Source organism: Pundamilia nyererei, unplaced genomic scaffold, assembly GCF_000239375.1.
Source record: "Pundamilia nyererei isolate P.nyererei 1_Seehausen unplaced genomic scaffold, PunNye1.0 scaffold00097, whole genome shotgun sequence".
Classification (NCBI taxonomy): domain Eukaryota; kingdom Metazoa; phylum Chordata; class Actinopteri; order Cichliformes; family Cichlidae; genus Pundamilia; species Pundamilia nyererei.
The window spans coordinates 2,092,470-2,113,191 of record NW_005187498.1 but is presented as its reverse complement, the minus strand read 5'-3'; the positions used below and the strand labels follow the sequence as shown (position 1 = coordinate 2,113,191).

Genomic DNA, 20,722 nt, shown 5'->3' with positions numbered 1-20,722 from the left:
CTCCATCTTTCTCCTTCACTCTTCTCTTTCCCTCCTCCTACTTGTGCTGCTCCATGGTCCCAGTCTGTGCTGCTTCAGCTGACTGAGATAACTCCATCAGTGGGATACCTGTCTAATGCTCGCCTGGCATCTGCCAGCACAGATATGCATCTCCAGGCTGCATGGAGATATTCTGAGCTGAGTGTAGAAACATGAACAGTGTCATTGCGAGTGTCTGCTGCATAATGTCTTTGGGCTCATTGTGCGAGCTACTTACCAATCACAATGGAGCCGATCCTATTTTTGGTTGCTTTGAAAAGCTGTGTCTTGATGCAATTCAAAGCAAGTGTATCAGAATCTGCTTCATCTCTGTCAAAACAACTTTATGCATCCTCTGATTGGAGGTGAATCCCATCCTAGTATTATACATGCGCATGCCCTGATTCTGAATCTGAGAATATGTCACTGATACACAGCAGAAACTCAAACGCATCTGTTTTTTCACTGTGTTTACTCTCATGGACCAGTTTCATCACGCTGCGGGATTCTATTTTCCAGTCTAGACTAGAAACAGGCGATGTTTGCGTGTATTGTGGAGGGGTGATGGGCAGGATAACTCCAGACTCGGCAGTGACACTGCTGTAATGGAGCTGATTGATCACCTATATGGCTGCCTGCTGGCCCCACTGGCTGTAGCATACAACAAAATCCCCCCCGCCCCGTCTCTGCGTCACCGCCACCATCGCCGAGCCGATCCACAAGGACCAACCATCCCCCATAGACTTCATCCTGGCCACGATTTTGACATTGGCAGCAGGATTTACTTGTGCACCTCTTCGGCGCTTAGCTCGCCGTGTTTCTGTGTGTTTCTGCAGGACGGAAAGGTACAGACGAATTTGACATCTTTGATGAAGTGACATTTGCTGTGAGAGCCTTTTTCCTGCACTGCAGCAGAGTTGGGAAGCTGATGCTTTCCATTTGAATTAAAGGGCATAATCAATCAATGATAACATTTGCAGACCTCTCTCTCTCTTTCTCTGGCCCCTCTTTGTGACACAGGGTCGTAACCCTAATCTATCCACGGTGTTGAAGGTGATTAAGGTTTGAGATTAGCGCAAGCTGTCGAAGGCAGATCTGGTTCGGGCTGAATGAGAATGAGTAAAATGTCATATTTTTAAAATGTACTCTACGGGTTTGTCCCTCGGTATCTCAAACAAAATATCTTAATTACATAAAGACAAATGTATGTCACATTTCTTTCTATTGTTGAGGTTTTTAAACATTAAAATGACCAAATGCTGCTTTGGCTACGAACAGTGAAGAATTCTGGCAAACGCTGAAAGTAGGTTTGATGTTTTTGTGACCCTTCGAGTTAATCAGTCTGACTCGAAATTATGCTTGCTGAGCTCCATTATGTATATTTCCACATAGACATAGATGTAGTGCCGGGCGGCACAGTGACACGTTTCTGTATTTTGCGTGTGATCGTGCAGGATCCAAAAAACATGATCTGAAAATGTAACACTTGACAAGAACGATGAGGAAATTCTTGGACCAGATATTTGCTTTTGTGTCTGACTCAAACAGCCGTGTGCCTTATGCTGCCGCTCGCTGCTGTCAAGCCTCGGTCACAATATTGTGACAGTGACAGTTTGTGTTCGTGCTTGTGCTGACCACATTGCTGTGTGTGTGTGTGTGTGTGTGTGTGTGTGTGTGTGTGTGTGTGTGTGTGTGTGTGTGTGTGAGAGAGAGAGAGAGAGAGCTAAGCAAAGCAGCTGGAGTGTCACTCTGTCTCACTGTTCTCTGTCTGGTTTTTGGGGTGTGGGGGTCTTGTTAGTTTGTTGCTGCCTATGTTGTGTGTGTGCAATGCCATTTGTGTGCTCTCTGTCTGAGATGGTAATTTTGTGTCAGTGGCTACCTCTGCTGTGCATGTGTTTGGATGTGACTGTACCAGCTGCACCGATGCTACAAGACAGTGGGATAGCTACAGTGCATCCTCCACCACGGCCAACCAGTCCACTGCAGTGTGTGTGCACGCGCGTGTGTGTGTGTGTGCTGCTGAAAAAGAGAAGAAATTGATCAGCACAGGGAGGAACGTGTTCACCAGCAAAGGCTGGATGGAGGGTGTGTGTGTGTGAGAGAGAGAGAGAGAGAGAGGGGGGAGAGAAAGAGCGAGGGCTGTCGCTGCAGACTCCTGCTGCAGTATCTCACTTTGGGCAAGCAGCTGCAGACAGGGAGAAACAGACAAGCAGACAGGTACAGACCTGGAGTGATGGGAGGGGATGGGTGGTGGGAGGGGGTGGGGTGGAGATAGTAATAGAAGGTAGGGCTTGGGGTGCAAGGGTCAGATGGGGGAGGGGGATGAGTGAAAGCAAAGTAGCGGGTTCCGGCGGCAGCGGCAGCTAGAGGGAGCAAATGTTTTGGGGTTTCTCGTTTTAATTTTTTTATATCCCGTTGTTTGTTTGGCAACGGCAGCGTGACGCGTCGGACCTGCGATGGGTACGAGAGAGAAGAAGACAGGGAAGAAAAATAAAAGTAGAGGGTGTAGATAACAGTGTCACGACATGGCTGATGTCCCATCGTCATGAGCAGGTAGGAGGAGAATGAGTAGTTCTGGTGGTGGTATTGGTGCTGTGGAGGGGTGGGGGTTGAGATGCTGAGATGGAGCTGACAATGCAATTGGAAAGGAGGGATGCTGTGTGCTGGGGAGTAGTGGGTGGGGGTGAGGGGTGGGGTGGCGGAGACGTCCCACCTCACTGACCTGCGTCTGGCTGCAGCTTCCCGCGGACACCTCAGCCTTTACCGGCACCCGCGCCGCCCCCCACCGTCTCCCCCTCCTTTCTTCTGCCACTGCCCTTTTTTCCCCCCCTCGTTCTCTTCTTCATCATCCTCAGCTCAGAGGCGGATAACAAAAGGCGTAGTCGGTGGCAGACAGAAGAGTGAGCATGCGAGGCAACGCGTCGGGTGGCGCGGCGCATTCATTTCCGGAAGCCTCCACTTTGCCTGGCGTTCCCCAGAGAGAAGGAGACAGTCAGAGACATCTATCCGGCTGCTTTTTTTTCTTCTCCTGGTCTGAGGAGGAGGAGTTGTGGGATGATGGGGAGTGGGGGGGGCATTCACTGGTGTGTTTGGGTACACGACCGGTGAAAACGATATGGGAATGTTTTCAGTATTGCTTTAGCATTTACTGCAGTTTGGCATTTTTAAGTGCAGCTAAGGTCTGGATTGTGACTGTTTGGCTCCGGCCGGGCTGGAGCTGCTTTCCAGTTAATTGTCTCGCTGAAGCGCCGTGCCTTCTGACACTGATAACTTATCGCCAAGCTTGCTGCTGTGGCGGCAGAGTTGGGCTGGTAGGTGGTAGAGTCTGGTGTCGAGGGTATTGCAGTCAGCAGTGGAAAGTGAAATATGGGAAGGGAGGCAAGTTTCGGTACCTGTGCTGAAGACGAACCCGCCCTTCTCTCGTTCGTACTGCTTTTGTGAAAAGATGATTTTTCTGTGTAATGCTGAGCAGCTCAAAGTGACGTGCGTTTTTTATTTTTTTGGATTCAGTGTCTAACCGTACCTATCCGTAGGGGCTGCTGTGATGGAAAGCCAGAGGGTGAGGCTGCTGCTGGTGGCTCTCTGCATCCATCAGTCGAGCAGAGTCTGCCAGCCAGGTCCTGGTCCCGCCACCCTGGAAGCGAAAAATTTAGACTGATGATCAGCTGATGCTCTTTAGGACAAAGGCGAGCCCAGCTGCTTGGCTAGGGGGCTTTTCCTTCCTCAGCACAAAGGCTAGTTAGCACAGAGCAGGCAGTGCAGGCTTGTCTGTTTGTCTGAGCCTCTGCTTCTGCTTCTGTCTGGGCACTGCCACGAAGATCATTTAGGTCTGGCCGTCTCCGGCGAAATCCCTGCTTTGTCTTTCTTTGTCATCTCTGCAGCCTACTGCTGCCACTGCTGCTGTCTGCTGCTTTGTTGTTTTTTAGTGTATTTAAACATATGCCTGAAAATCTGTCTACCTTTGCAGGTCTTTGTGTGCACAGGAATCAAACCAAGCCGTCAAGAAAAAAAAAGTTGTCCGCAGTGGAAGAACGGAGGAACGCTGGAGCATATATCTGTGCAGAGCTACTTTGTTTTTTAATTGCAGCCTGTGCCTATAGTTTCAACTATATTTAAACTATAGACACTTTGTAGCTTTCGGTGCCTTTTGATAGAAATTTGGTACGTTTAAGTGGCACTGGTTGACGAAGAGACAGTGTGTGTGTGTGAGTGTGTGTGTGCATTTGTGTGTGAGTGAGTAAGAGAGAAAGAAAGGTGTCAGTGCCCTGCAGCTGACTGCGGCTCCTCTGTAGACTCTGTCGTACTTCACCTGCTCCCTGAGACCCTAACTTGTGAGCTCTCTTGATGAAAAATCACGGGTTAGGCTCTTGGGACGCGGGCGGACGGCACAATCGACTTTCTGCCGAATGTTTCACATGGAATCGGAAAGAATCAGCGGCTGATTTTCTTTTTAAAATGCATGTATGGATGGGACGGTGCAGAGAATGGCTAACACACAGAAAGGAAATAGCTTAGCGCAGTAAAAAAAAAAGCACATATGTGAAGGGTTTATGTTCTGTTGGCTCCTCCGTGACATCGTGTATGAACCCGTTAAGGAAAACTGCAGCACTGATGCGACTGCATCTGCAGGGCTGCGCTTGTTTGAAATTTTTTTGTTTGTTTTTCCCCCCAAAATCATGAAGGACGCCTTTCGTAATGGCGCCAGTACCGCCGCCATTAAAGCGAAAAATACCCATCGATTCTGCACTGGGCTGTCAACCGGCACCGTAATCTCTCTTTGTGTCAACATCTGTGTTTGAATACAATTCTAGTAACACATGATCTGATTAGAAATGACAGGACACCAACCAGTCCAAACCACCACACCCCAGGCTCATGTTGATTAACCCCTGTCACCACCTCCACACAGCCAATATATCTGATCCTCCATTACCAGAGCAGTCACTCTGAAATTGATAAGTCTAGACGCTATAGGAGCAAAAGGACTAATGCCACATCTGCTGCTGCTGTGAGCACTGGAGAGCTAAAACACACAAGTTCAAAAACATTTTTTTCTTTACATTTTTCATAGTTGATCATTTCACTTATCTGCTTCATAAATTGATACATTTCTCAGCCAGATGTCAGAAAGTCTTCAAATATTTTACGGTTAGAATATAAATTTTCTACATTATCCTCAAAATAATTCTTCTAATTATAATTCACTTCTACCTTTTTTCTTTTTTTTTAGTTAGAAGTATGCACATAAACCAGATACTTAAACAAAAAATACTCTAATGATTTTATATCTTTCTATATTTAATTGATTTTGAAAGGTCCCGATTGTTCAAATCAGGGGAAATAAAGAAAGATACCATGCAGTATGTGAAATAAAAACCTATGGCCACGCTTTGAAAATGTGGAATCGGGTCAACAGAAACCGAGTTGCTCTCTTCATCTGAATATTTCTGTTGAAATCTGCGATTGTGGTGAGATGAAACGACCAAATTGGTTAATGATCTCAATCAATATTTAAACGGGAGGCGTAGCTCAGCGCAGACAGACATCGTAATTCATTAAGACAGGCTCTTAAAGAGAAAAGGACAAGATTGAATGCTGAATAGAAAATGAAAACACTGTCTCTTATAAACATGACTATAGAAGTGCAATTACAATAAATTAGGTCTGCATAAAAAATAAAAAAAATCGGTTCTTTTCCTTTTGTGCCAGAGAAAGGTGTGAATTCATTTACAATTACAGCTTGACCTGGTTTTTAAACTTTCAGTTTTTCCCAAGACGGCATGCTTTTCTGAAAACCTAATTTCTGCTAAATTACTCGTATTAGGAATACAGTTCAAAACAATTGATTTTCTCTCTAATGCCCTCCTCTCCATCTCTCTCCCAGTCTCCAGTCTTTCTCTCTCCCTAATTATGTTTTTTTTTTCTCGTCTCCCTATTTGGTTTCATAGCGAACAATGCCGATGCCAACTAATAGTCTGTGCCTGTGCCACAGAGCCCCCAGCAACAGCTGAAGGAGCGCCATGCCCCATGAATACCAAACAGCCAGGCACAGTGCGACAAGTGCTGAGCAGTCAGACGCAGCACAGGCAGAGCGGAGCTGGTGCCCACAAAACAGCCAGACAGTTTTATTAGGGTCTGTCTGACACGCAGCAAAGTCTGGCAGCACCCGAGCCCACTGATGAAACAACCACCCCCCCACCCCCCTCCAACAGTAACAAAGCAGCACGCTCAGAGCAATCCGCCAAGGATCCAATAAATATCACCCCGTAAAAATCAGCTCCCAGCTGGTTTGTAACTGCGCTCAATGGGGAATACAAACTTTGTTCAAAGTCAAACTAGTTCTCAATGAGCTACCGCTAAATTGATCTCGATTCTGCCATCACACATCACACACTGCATCGGACGTAGCAGCGAAGGCAGGAAGTGTCGTTCAGGAAAATGCTGCTAAAGCTTTAACGCTGTAAAAGTCGTGATTTTATTGAAAGTGAACAGATCCAAGCCTGTAGGCATTGTGCTGAGGGAAAACATTGACACTTCAGGATTAATATGTTCCTCATTAAAAGTCTTTTATTTTGTCAGTGTCAGTTTTGTTATTACTTATTATTGAAGTGTATAAAATGTGACTTTAAAAAATGGGTTAATTTAAAATAAGAGCTGATTCAAATTGTTAAAACTTTTTTTAATGAACTCTTAATCAGGTTGCAGTTATAGTAGATCTGAAAGTGTCTGTCAAGGTTGCACTATCTAACAGCGAGGGGCAATATTAGCTTTTCTTTTCTGTTTCTGTTTTTAAAAAAACAAAACGTTTATGCACCGTGTTTATGCCGAGCCAATCAAAAGACTTTTCCTGGTGCCGGTTTAGACACAGGATGTTAAATATTATGTTTGGACTGATTAAAGCGAAATAATTGAAATTGCTGCACGGATCAGCAGATCTCGTATATTAATATGTTGCGATGCGCTTTTATCTGCACTCGTGTTAAACAAACAGCTGTCGGTATGAGGTTTCTGTTCTCGCCAAGTCTTCAAGCTCCTGCAGGAAACATTGATCCAGACCTTGAATAGGTGGAGATAAACTAAAGACTCCAGCTGATGGCCCGAGTGTGTGTGAGAGATTACGCTCCATTGTTCAGAGGTGGTCATGTAACACACTCCGCCGCCGCGTCGCTCAGCTTTAAAAGCAATAAGGCCAGATTAACATTTATTCGGCACGTTAGGATTTGGGCTGGAACGACATGGAAATCAGGTGGATTTTGTGAATTAGATGGCTTGTTTTTCATTTTTGGTTGTTTTCGATTGTCAGGCTTTCCTGTTGGAGGATCTCTTATCGCAGCAGGGTGGGGAGGAGGCGCAGGTGGTGGTGGTCAGTGTGTAGGTGTGTGTGTTTGGGGGTGGGGGGTATCAGGTATGCCTGATAGTGGGGCAGTACAGAATGGAGGGGGGGGGGAGTGTCTGAGTTTCCAGACACTGCGGCAGGAGGCCAGACAGTCACCTAAACGCACACACGTAGAAGTGCGTTAGCGACAAAGCGACACACACAAATAATGGAGAAATACACACATTTTTGTACACAGCCTATTCAATTTTGTTTTTAATTCAATCAAGGGGTATAAATCATAGTGCCACTTGTAATGTAATTATCCTCATGCATGGAAAGCACAAAAGTTTCTTTATTATTCTCAGGGCGACGGGAGATAAACTCCATTAACTATTACAGATTACAGTAAGTGCTGTGGGAGGTGCGGCTGTCTGTTGAAAGGACAAGCGATCTGTGCTGAGACTCGAGGATTTTCGCGGCGGGCCCGTGGGCACGGAGCAGGATTGTGGAAAAGTGGGGCCGATGATTAAAAAGCAAACAACAAAGCTCTGAGGGAGCAGACTGACGGCCTGGCAGAGCAGAGGTCTCGGCTTAGCCAACTGGAATGCTCGCAGACCTGGTTGGTTGCGAGTGTTTGTGCTGTGCGCAGGTCCACAGTATTCGAGGGTGTCTCCTGGCCCTGCTCCCTGCTCGGGTCCCGTGTTTTCTCGCCATTCTCTCTCTCTCTCTCTCTGATCTGCGATTCACTTCGGAGGCGTTGCCAGGGAAACCTGGTATCTGGCTAGCGGCTTGATGGAGTTATTGAACTGTAACTGGCTGGGATAATTACGCTCTGTCTTGCCGGCTGGCTGTCCAGTGGCTGGGACTTGAATGTGACCTATAGCTAGCCGGCATTGTCACCGCAGGCTAAATGTTTTTAACCCCTTGGCTGCCAGACATTTGGGCTGTGGTAACTTTGGCACTGATGTCCAGTTTGAGTTTACACTTACTGGAACTCCTGCTCCTGTAGCCACGTCGTTGCTTTTGTAGCTAAAGATTCAGTTAAGCCTACGCCTGTAACTCCAGCAGACACATGTTCAGCGTGCTTTCTGTTCATGCTGAAACAGGCCATGACTCGGAATTCCTCGTGTGTCCTCAAGTGTATCCACTGATCCCCTGAGCAGGTGGATCCTTAGATAATAAAACTGTGTTTCTTCAGAGTTTGCATGGATGGATTTGTATCTTTCACTACAAAAGGCTTAACGTTTCACAGATTCTCTTGTGTAAAAGAAGGTTGGTGAAGTTTCTGTGTTCCTACATTTATGCTAAATTGCTATCATTATCTCTCCTCGTCTAGGAGCCCCGGCAATTGTCTGCCATTCTCCATGCTTTAAGGTAAGACAGATACCACTTGCATCTGCAACACCATCAACAAAATCCTTACTTTTCTAGTCTTATTCAGTCTGATCCATTATGCCAGCAGACAGCAGCAGATGAGAGTTTAGTTGTGTGACTGCCTTGTTTTGCTTGCAGTAGACGAGTGAGTCAGTAAAAGTGTCAGACCGCCGTAACAGACGGCCTGCGCGAGATAATTAGCCCGGAGTCATTTGGAAGGCGCTCAGCTCTGCCCAGGTGCCCACTCTGCTCAGGAAGAGACCAGACGACCTTTTACTCAGCTCCGTCCCACTGCAGTCACTTAAAACAGTGATGGATGTTTCCCTTTACTCCCTGCTCCCTACCGGCTCTCATTCTCCTTTCCTCTCCACCCGTCCCTCTCCCATGTCACCATTTCCCTCACTTCTGTCCTCTGCTTGCAGCGCCTTGTTTGTCCCTTCTCCTCTCCTTGTTTTCTACCCTCGTCTGCCTCTTACAGCTCCCATTCTCTCTGTTATTCCAAAGTGATGAGAGGGAAGAGGAGGAAGAAAGGTGTGGAGAAAAGGGGGAAGGGGGGGATTTAAAGTGAAGTGGTGAAGGAGACTTTTTTTTCCCCCTGTCTTTTTTTTTTAATCCTGCCAGTTTGAGAAGAGCAGACTCGAGCCCCGCGCCCCCTCGGCTCCTCATTAGTATGCACCGGCTGTCGCTCAGGTGACATGGCCACTGGATTCCATCCCAACTGCAGGAACATCAGCAGCACGGTGGAGAGTGGGATAGCAGGTAAGGACAATGAGAACTGAACGGCGTGGAGGAAAGGAGAAGACGAAGGTGGTGGGATGGGGCATGGACTTGTATACACTGCTGTAATCCAAATCCAGCTTCTTTAATTAAAGCGTCTACTGCTGTGAGCTGAGCCGTGCAAGTTAAGTCATCGTTTGCAAAGCACATCCACGCAATTTTCCTCGTTAATGAAATATCCCGCACTTCTCTGTACACAGTTTGAACAATTCATGAATTCACGAGCATTAAATGTAGATGTTGGAGGGTCTGCTCTTTCTGCTGATTTTAATAAACACCTCTGTTGATTATGCTGCGTGTGTTTGGTTATTTCGAAATATAATATTTTTACTCCATGTAAGCAAACAGCGGAGGAATCCTGCAGTTTCCCTCAAAACAGTTTCATTGTTTTCACTTGTGCGATTTTGATTCCCCGTGATATGTAGGATATTGGTTTTGTTGCCAAAGGCAGCAAATAGAGGGGCGTACTACACAAACAGTCGCACTCTGTACGTGTGTGTCAGAGAAGCCAACAATATGAGAATAAGGAAGGAAAAAAGTGCAAGAAAGAGAGTGTGTGTGTGTGCATGCATAGGTGTTTGTGTGTGTGTGAAACAGAGACAAACTGTGTGTGTGTGTGTTTGGGGAGCAGTGCGGCCAGGCTGCAGATATCATCCATCTCCCTGTCACAGGCCCAAGGGCTGCTGGGAAAGTGGCAGACAGCTCCCTGGCTATGACAACAGAGGCTGCATCCTAATTTTCCGACAGAGAATGCCTGAAAAAAGCTGCGCCTCTCCTCCCTCACCGCCCAGTACGGAAAGCCATTAACCCCTCGATCTGGGAACAAAGCACGGAGCTCGGCCCGGGCCACCGTTGGCTGCGAGTCACATCGGCTCCCATCATCCTGCAGCCGTAACTCCGAGCAGAAACGTTCCGCCTGAACTCGTCTTTCCGAAGCGCTCCGGGCCTGCAGAGGTACGGCTGAGCGCGGTGAGGAGCACGGACCAGCTCTAAAGGTGTATCTGATGAGGAGCTCGCATTACTGACAGATACTTGATGACAGCGCAGTGATTTAATTTGTGAAGTGCATTTTCAAAATAAAAGAGCTCGTGGCAAAAGCTGTTCTAACTGGATTACATGCTTTCTGCTTAGCCATGACTAATTTTGTTATAAAGCTGTTGTCAGATATTCTATGGCTTTTGTTACACACGCCAGCACTCTCTAAGTGTTTCTGCATCTCCTCCCTGGTCCTGGGAGTTAAACACTGGCACCAAGATTAAATCAGGACTCATTAACATGAAGGAAGTGTGTGAACGTTAGTCTTTTTTCCACTCGTGCCGACTTTGGTTTTAAAGTTTCAGCACTTTAAGGAAAACCAAGCATTCAGAGCCGAGTTAAGACGCGCAAATGTTTAATAGATTCCAGGTCTGATGAACATATGATGACTGATCAAACGTGCTTTGAGTTAAACACACAATAGAAACGTGAAAGAATGTTAGTTAGTAAAGCCTTTTTTTGTTACATAAGTGCATCGTTTAGTATCCAGTGTGTCAAATGTCTATTTTAAGTGTTCATGTATTAATTTCACGAGTTTCACTAGAACTTAATGCTAAAATTACACACAGAGCTTATTTAGTTATTTTTCTGCAGACATAATCACATCCCAGCTCCTAGAATTTCCAATGAAATTGTTTTCTTTGTAAGCAACACTATTGTTGCTTACTCTCTGAAATTGCACTGCAGGATTTCGCAGTAGGAATTCAGCATTTCAGTAGGAACTAAAAAGAAGTCTTTTTTAAATTTTCATTAAAAGAAATAAAGCTGAGTGAAGAGTCGATGGTGCCAAATAAATGTAATATTTTCCATGAAGACAGAAGATGGTAGTAAGCAGTGTAACAGAGAGTTTAATCTTGTCCCACATCAGGGCTGATATGGGAACGTGCTGTAAAGAGCTTGAATTGATGAATTTATGATCAAAGACGCGAGGACGAGGCCTGCTTTAGATCTTTGATCATTGTTAACAAATCAGTGGAACGCAGCGTCGGGATCAAACGTGTTCGGTACCGAACAAAGACCGCACATGTTGGGTGGGAGGCAGAGCGTTTTAGGCAGGTACTGCAGGGTACACAGAGGAGCCGCCCTCTCTTGCATTCTTATGTTTCAGAACTTGCTCAGTGCGTTTGAAGGCAGATGTAACTCATACAGATAGTGAGTGATGTTAAAGAAAAACACTAATATATGTGTTCAGTGACATTTACCAGTTTGTACTTCATGTAGTAATGAAGTGCTCATTTATACTCTGGACAAACTCTACTGGCTGATGAAAGCCAGCAGCTGCAGCTGGAAGCTCAGGAAGAGATCTGGCACGGTAAGTGGCCCTCCAAGGTTTGAAACACATTTATTGATCATTTTAGATTCGTTTGCTGATGATGTTTTTTTTTAAATCATTTTAACATCTTTTGAGTGTGTGAAACAGCACACACATAAATGCACTTAACAAAAAAGCCATAACATCATCTTGGAAAAACAATATTATTTTGTTAATGATTCACTTATTAAGTCGAATTTTAGGGTAAAATAAATCTCTGGTTCTTTATTAATAAACCATGAAAACCAGCACAGGTAAAAAGATTCCCTTCTCGGCAGAGATGCTGCATTCGGGTCTTAAGGGTTAAGTAGTAAATCAGAGCTTCGTGCTTTGGGGTCATAAATGCTTCATGGGAAATGAGTTTCAGTCATACATGTCGATTGCGCCTCCCGAGTGTCAGCAACTATGAAATATGGTAAGTGGGGGGAGCGAAGTGATACATCCACCTAAAATAAACCCAAAGAACTGCATGACCTCTGTCTCTCTCTCTCTGCTTTTTTTCCTGACATGAAAAGAGACAAAAACACGAGCGCATTGAGCTTTCTGGATTTGTCATTTGTGGTTTACATTTCTATGTTTGGCTCGCTGTAAAACATGAACTCCCTAATCAAGCGCACATGTGAAGGAGCTTACTTTACACACAGCTGCAATCGCCGCGTCACTGCAGCCTCACAGCAGCCTTTATTCCGACCGGCCATCTCCTCAGTCACGGGTGAAGTTGACGTCGCTTCGTGCGCAGCACTCCTCTGCATGTGCACGATGCTGATCGGGTCACGGGTCGGAAAAGCTGAGCCTGGGAATCCGAGGCCCGCTCAGCGCAAACGCAACTTTGATTTGTGATGATGAGTCACACAAACATGCTTGTGCATGCGATCACAATCCTCTGACTGTGTCTGTGGAAGTGGCCTCGGGGATTCTCACACTCAAACTGAGGGGTTAAAAAATTCTCAGATGTTGCTAATGAGGTCGAAAACACACAAACTCTTCGTTTGCAAAACTATATTCATGAGCGGCTATGCTCAGATGATGAATCCACCCACTTTATAGTGGTAGGAGGACTGAGTAATATCAAGCGATGATGCAGCAATTCAGGCGGCTCATTTCCACAGAAGATACACAGTGCACAAACAAACAAACTATAATTTACGATATTTTTAAAAAATCTAATATTATGATTGAAAGGACATCCAATGATCACAATTGAAAAGGTGGAATTTCCTTTGCATGAAAACGAACCTAAATGACCATCTTTTAGCTTTACTCGTGTAAAACACACTGATGGATAAATTAAAATGAGGCACAGTTTCTAACAAGCAAAAATTATGATTTTTTAAAAAAGAAGTCAGGCGATCAAATAAATGCAGCAGAGTAAACAACACAACATTTTCTTCTGAAAAAGTTTGTTTTGCAGTTTTCTGATGGTTTTCTGTGTATTGTTTCCAAAGTGACTGCTCAGACTCTTTTTATTATTATTTTCATTTACACAGTTATTTCCCCCTTAAGGAGCGGGATTACAAAACTCCTGTAAATAATATAATTATTGCCACAATCACTGGAAGACACAGTTTCAAATCTTTCTTTGTGCCACTTTTGTAGCAGTGCTTTCAGCGTGCCTCCCCACAGCTTCCCCGGAGTATAACTCATACTAACTTTAGTGATCCCTGAGTTTTCCTGTGGTGCAAGCAAATGGTTGACATTTATTATACTCAGTGAATTAGCTTAACAAACACACAGCTGCTAAGATTTTGAAGTTATCCATGTTCATGAACTTTCAACAGAGCACCAGCATCATGAAAACCTGAGACTTTCACATGAGACACATAGCAGACTGTTAGTAGCTACTGTTGTGTCAGTGTGTGAGGGGCACATCGCCGCTGCAGCCATGTTTACAGGTAGTTTAGTGCCATTTCCGGATCACGGGGTAAATCAGAGGGGTTGTGTGGTGATTAGGATGATTAATGAGGCAGGGAGAAAAACAAAGTTCTACTTCTCAGATTTCTATTTATTTTTTCAGACATGGAGCTTCCTGCTTTCATATGAAATATCAGCTACACTGACCTCTTTGGGCCTCAAACAGTTTTATTTAAAATGAAGGCACTGAGTGATATTGTATCTCTGGCGGAGCAGCTAACAGCTCTTAAACAGCACTGCTTTTGTTATCTAGTGTCGTTTATTCCACAGGCTAAACAACACTGAACATAAATGCTATATATACAGTAGATATAGCTTTCCGTATCAAATAGATATTAAAGAGTAAGAAATATTGTCTCACCTAAAATACAGTGCATTAGAAGAATAAAGCAAAAATGGAGAAAAGAAGTCTAATGACACACATCAGATGCAAACAAATGTCTGCCAACATTATTATACCTGCTGAACACTGTCAGCACACAGCCTCACAAAGCTGCTAGCAGGTATAATACAAATACATAAATAAAAATAAATGACTTTTATTATTATTATTATTTATTTTTTAATTTGGTTCTACTGAACAAGCCTTTTTTCACACTGTGATATAAAGAACACTATAAAACAACATTATAGCATCTCATTTTGTATTTCATTTCATTCCTAAAGCCTTAGGCAGTTTCTGCTTGAGTGGCACTCCTGAGTTCAGAAACCGAAATGAGCCACCCTGGGCTCTGTGGAGCAGACACGTGTGGAAATGAAGGCTTTCTGCGTCCCATCACCAGGTCAGAGCCAGACCTGAAAAAGTCTGGCAAAGTGAGATTTTCACTTCTGCATATTGAAATCAGAGCATATAGCATTCAGAATAAATAGCATCCTTTAAACGGTAAACTCTACAAAATGTCACGAAGCGCAACAACTGTTCCACTTTGATGTTCGTAACACTGGCCTGCCTCTCCTGTGCTGCAGTAAGCAATCTTTTATTCATGTATGTATACAGCCTGGTACTGAGGCAGCTCCAGGGAGGAACGGGACACCTCATAGAGGCCCTTTTTGTTTTTTTAAATAAATCGACAAAATTGATTTTAATCCATTTGATCCATTCATTTTTTCCATTCTTCTTCTTTCCTGCTTCACTCTCTAAAAGGCAGCTTTACTAAGATGGAAAATGACCTGCGATTGAAAATGATGTGATAACCACGACCGCAACAACCAAGAAGAGAATAAAATCACAACATTTGTTTTAGGCCAGCAAACTCCTACAGACTCCTGCACTAAAGACACACATACACATGCATATGTCCACATGTGTGTCACATCCCTATATGTGCATGTTCTATAGACAGTGTATCTCTGCAGTGTATTGATTCATCTTTATTTCACAGTCTCACACAACAATGATGGTGGCCACGGCTCGCCACGCAGCCAGGCGAGCGTGTACCTCCTCCTGTCCTGCCACGCGCACCGAGCAGCACGCCGCAGGAGTAGAAAGCTCGAATATACAGATGTTTCTGTCCCTCACAGGCTCACTGGTGCCTGCACGCAGCGTTACTGCTGCTGCTTCTCAGACTACAGCCTGTCAGACGCTCATCCATCAGTGCAGAGACGGAGGGTACAGCACTGCGGCTCCGTCTGATGTGAACGACTGAATGAGAGGACAGACTTGTGTCAGAATTAGCGGCTGGAACAGATAACACAGAGCTGCTGTGTTCTCGGTGTGTTAAGGAGGCGCTTTATCATCGAGATTCAGTGTGAAGATGATCACGTCTTCTCTGGCAGAGAATGTGACTGACAGCTCCTCACACTGCAGACCTCTGTACTCACTGAACACATGTATAGTCTGCAAACCTCGCAGAAGGCATTTCAGTTGTCAGGCATGCTAAATTTCCATATCGGATGTTCCTCAGCTTCAAATAGCGGTCATCGGTATCATAACACAGAGTCAGTGGTGTTATCGCTCAGGCCTGAGTGTTGTGAACATTGCACTGCCAGCTGATTGAGTGATAGACCTGCATTGCTATCTGCAGAGAGCTCTGGCACCATCTTGTGGCACACTTTTCAAGGCAGAAACTGTAATAATAACAGTATTACAGTTGTAGTAGTATTTAACATGACCAAACTAGAGATGCTCTAGTTTAAAGGAAGAAGATTCATTTATGTAATAAGGAGTGATAATGACAGGCTCAATATAATGACAAACTGGTGCGGAGGTCTGTGCTGGGACGTCCCCTGGAGTCTGTGGAGGTGGTTGGCGAGAGGAGGATGTTAGTAAAGCTGACATCCATCATGAACAACCCACATCACCCACTGCATGAGTCTGTGAGTGGGCTGAGCAGCTCCTTTAGTCAGAGACTGAAACACCCTCGCTGCAGGAAGGAGCGCTTTCACAGATCATTCATCCCAACAGCAGTTAGACTCTATAACTCCTCATTCACGATGTCATAAGTCACTGGACACTGTGAACATCCACGGTCACCACTTCATGCATGATGGACCTTCCATGTGTACGGACATGTGCAGGTATATATGTATGTATATGTATATTTAGTGTGTACATGTGTGTGTGTACATGTCTATAAATAGGAATAGTAGTGGTACAATAGTTATGTCAAGCTATATAGTTTATGTCTTCCATATTTCCAACCATACTCACATACTGTGTGTGCTACCATTATATATAGTGTATTATCTTACTTTTTTCACTGATTGTACTTATTTGTATTTTTGTATTTCCTTCCGATATCTGTACCTGAGCAAAAATTTCCCCGTTGTGGGATCAATAAAGTCTTATCTTATCTTATCTTATCAAACCCAGCAACACTACTGTAACCTTAAAAACGCCACATTCACTCACAAAGACAGGACAAGAACTGATGATATAATCCCTCTAATATCTCAGTTTTCTGTCTTAGTTATTGTTTTATTTATTTTTTCCTTTTTCTCTCTGTTTATGTCCTCGGTCCAGTTTATTTCTGCATTTTGTTCGTGCTATGCAAATGAGAGGTCTGCCATGAGTTCATCCCACACCAGTAGCCAGAGTATGTTCTGAAAAAACAGCTGATAGAGGACATGCCAGACATCGGAGACTGGCCTCATATGACAACTGACAAATGGGAGCACAGAATGCTCTTCCAAGCTCCTAAAATGACAGGTCCTCAGTCATGCTTTCATTCAATTTGGAGGTTTTTCCAAAATAAGACAGACCATATCGTACATCAGTCCAGGTGCCATTGTTTCCCGAACTAACCTCATCCATGGGGAAGACAGCAAGCTATGACTATGCATGTATCTCTCTTGCATTGATCAAGGGTTACAAACCATTTCTAAGACGTTGAGACTCCAGTAAACCACACTGGGAGCCACAAGGAAACTTAGAGCTGTGGCGAACCTTCCCTGGTTCACCACTGATGGATGAAGCATAAAGGTAAGCTAACCCAGATAAATATGAGGATATCTTGAATAGCACAGGCCCCCGCTGTGTTTTGGTTGGACTTTTCTTAATTTTCTTTTATTGGATGTTTGGAAGGAATTTTTGGTTCTCTTTGGTTCTTTGAAGAAGGTAAGGTATGGGGGAAAGTCATCACTGGGCTTGTCAGCCCAGGCAGACTCGGCTCTAAGATGACTTTTCTAACTTAGAAGTTGACAAAAGACGTTTTGTCAACCCGCTGTGCTCCTCCTTAATTCAACTCGCGGTGCTGTTGCAGCTCCTTTTATGATGTTCATACAAAAGACATGCAACACATTTTAGCTTTAAATGTGTCAGAGAGTAAACAAGCATGCTGGGATTGTTCCCAGCTGTGGGAAGAATTGAGCGACCACAAAAAGCTTAAAGATGTAAATTAAGTTAATGTGCAGAACCGCTGTGTTTACAAGTTCAGAAGAAGAACAAGCTCTTCTTGCTGCCACGCTGTTAGCCTGTTATTGCTCTTCCTCACAGTGATCTGCCAGCAGGTGACGGTAATGCACCTTTTTAAATCGTGACCGACTGCAATGGGTTTGTTTGTCACTGTAGCTGGGTTCAGTATGCCTCTTCATGCAAACACCCTCCCAACGAGCTCGCCCTCTTCTTCAGTCTGATGTTGTGTGTATACTCTCATAAAGATGTATATCATTAACTTTGCGTCTCATCACTGATGTGTTTGCGAGAGCAGGGAGTGCTGGGACTGTCTGGGAATCAGCGCTCAATCAGCACAGCAGGAGAAAATGAAGTGAGCCGTCACTTTGCAGATTACTGAGTATTTACTCAAAGAAGTAAAGTGAACAGTTGTTCAAAGTTGGATCACACCCCGAATCACTCCACAGAAGACACACTGAAAGTTATACTGTGCATCTGATATCTGCAGCAAGCCTGAATGAGAATAATGTGTTGACAGATAATGGAAACTGAAATATTTCAGAAGATGAATCCCAGTGAATTCAACAATAAGCCCAACATTTCCTGTCATGGTGTCCTGCTGATTTTCCCTCTGTCCCCAACATGATGCAGTAAACCCATCATTTAAGAGTTTAGGTAATGCTTCTTTGGTGTTCCTGTCACCTCTCTCATTTCTCACTAAGGACTCAACTGTAAAGTGAGTCAGACAGCGCTTGGAGTCCCTTGTCAAAGAAATGCATTGTTTGACTGTAATAGTAGATTAGCCAAAAAAGAAAAGAAGCCATCTATGAGTTTCTCACATAAACACATTTTAGTATGGTAAATGGACTGGTTCTTACTTGACCGCCTTTCCACTCTGCGAGCACTCAGAGTGCTCTCTATATAACATTCACACACAGATGAGCACATTGGGAACAACTCTGAGCAACTCTATCTTACTCGAGGATACTTTTGATAACCAACCTTCTGATGGCTCTACCTCCTAAGGTAGATCTTTGGGGTTGTTGTTTGAGTGATGGGTTGATTGTGTCAGTGAGGTTTGGGTTGTTTTCTTATTTTAAAAAGAGGGAGTTTTAGTAAACATGGACATGTCTAGAATTGGGCCCTTTAAAATTGTAACAGTGCACTTAGAGAAAACCTGTCAGGTGATTATGTGTCGTGTTTTGATGAGCTAATAATCAGCTCTCTTTTTTCTCAGTTTTTGTAAGCAGGCCTGCAAGATTGAATTAACAGCGCTGAAAACTTTTTTTCGGGAGAGCAAATATAAGGTGACCTTTTCCAGATTACAACTGGCTGAGGAGAAGGCCACCTGTGGGAACCTGGAGTTCCGGTCTAGAAGGATTGCCGCGTGTCAATCCAGACCAAAAATAATAGACAATTGTTTTTCTTTTGAGTGAATGCGTGTGAATGAGTGAATGAGGGTTAGCACGAATAAAGGGGGGCAAACAATTGACTCTGTTGGGGAGAGAAAGGGGATGCTTTGCAGACTTAATCCTTTGGCTGCTGATTTTGGGTTGCTGATGTTTGCTTTAAGAAAATTTTGTTTTATTGACTGGGTGTAGATTATGGCAGTACATTATATTGTTGGGAAAATGCCAAATGCTAAAGGGGAGAAATGTTTTGATAGAACTCATGCCATTAACAAAATAGGCTACTGTAAAAGTCAGCTAAAGTTCATAGAGGAAAATATCGTTAACTCGATTTCCCCGGGTCTTTTCCTGTGTGTTATGAATAAATCTTCTTTTTCTTGGTACCGGTACTGGTTTTATTTTGTTGTATTTATCAGTGACACCTTAAAGGCAGGTCTGTGAAAATATTGTCAGACATAAACCAGTCCGTGGCGCTAAAAAGGTTTGGGGCCGATGTCATAAATAGTATAAAAGATGAATGGATCTACTGCAGCATCACTGTTTGTTTGGTTGTAAAAAAAGCTGGGTGTGAGTGTGAAATCACCTACTCGTCATTGATAACTCATTAGCCAATAAGCATACAGTTTCATAGCACAGATAATCCTACATTTTTAAACACGACTTAGATTTATGAACTCATTTTGTCTATTTTCTAGAGTGAGTGAGTCCATGAACGTGTTTAGAGCGATCAGGTCAGACAGCTGTTTCTCTATTGACTTCTGTTCATGTGACATCATCCACACACTGCTTTAGAGTTGTACACCTTATTGGATGAGACACAACCACCGGTTGCTAGGGAAATATATGTGTTCCCTGACTGCTGCTGCACAAAAACCTCCCAGCGTTTGCTTTGGTTACGAGCAGTTTGCACCAGTTGCCTGTAGACCAACTCGTGTTTGTCTGTAAACACTCCCTCACTGCTCGCTGAGCTGTGCCATGCAAAGAGAGAAGTAAAAGTTGTGTCTCAGTGCTGCACCCAACATCTTTCAAAAGGCACAATTTTGAACACTTTACCTGATCTTACATTTTAACACTAACAAAATGGTGGACAACTTAACATCATGAGTTAGCAGTCAAGTATCAGCTTTAAACCCAGGACTCCGTGTCTTTTTGTAGAGGGCTTCTCACAGATTGCAGCTTTTTAGGTGCCTCGACATTAGTTTCGATTTTTCCAGTCTGGATGCTACGTCCATGTTTCACACTGTGTATGCATGTCATCAACGTCACCTGGTAACTGTTAAGCATTCTGTGTAACATTAGCTCTGGAAATGACGGTGAATGATTTTACCATCTATCCATCCACAGATTTATTTTTTAAATGAGCAACTTTTGTTAATTTTTATAGCTACTTTATGTAATTACTGGATTATTATTTTATTATTTATTGTCTTTGTAAGCTTTGTTTTTCTATCTTTACCTTACAACACAAAGCGCATTGAGACAACTGTTGTTGTGATTCAACACTTTGTAAATAAAACTGAATTGAATTATTAATGGAACTGTGTCATGAATAATGTTGTTTTCTGTGAAGTACAGACCATCCAAGTTTACATTTAAAATTTTTGGTAAGTGTTTTAGTGTAGTATTTTGTTAGACAGCTACATTAATAAACAGATATGTGGGCCTGTCTTTTCCACTCAGATAGTTAGCATGCTAACACCTTCATTTAGGAATATTTAGCACGCTAACACAGGCAG

The 20,722-nt window shown here is 43.8% G+C and overlaps 1 long non-coding RNA gene across 1 annotated transcript in view; it reads left to right on the top strand.

Annotated features, from left to right (window-relative positions):
- LOC102199196 (uncharacterized) overlaps positions 1-9,764 on the top strand; it is a 44,282-nt gene extending 34,518 nt beyond the window's left edge. Inside the window, exon 3 of the long non-coding RNA XR_311922.1 lies at positions 8,673-9,764. This is a non-coding gene — a long non-coding RNA (uncharacterized LOC102199196). The remainder of the gene's footprint in view (positions 1-8,672) is intronic.
- Positions 9,765-20,722: the final 10,958 nt, after the last annotated feature.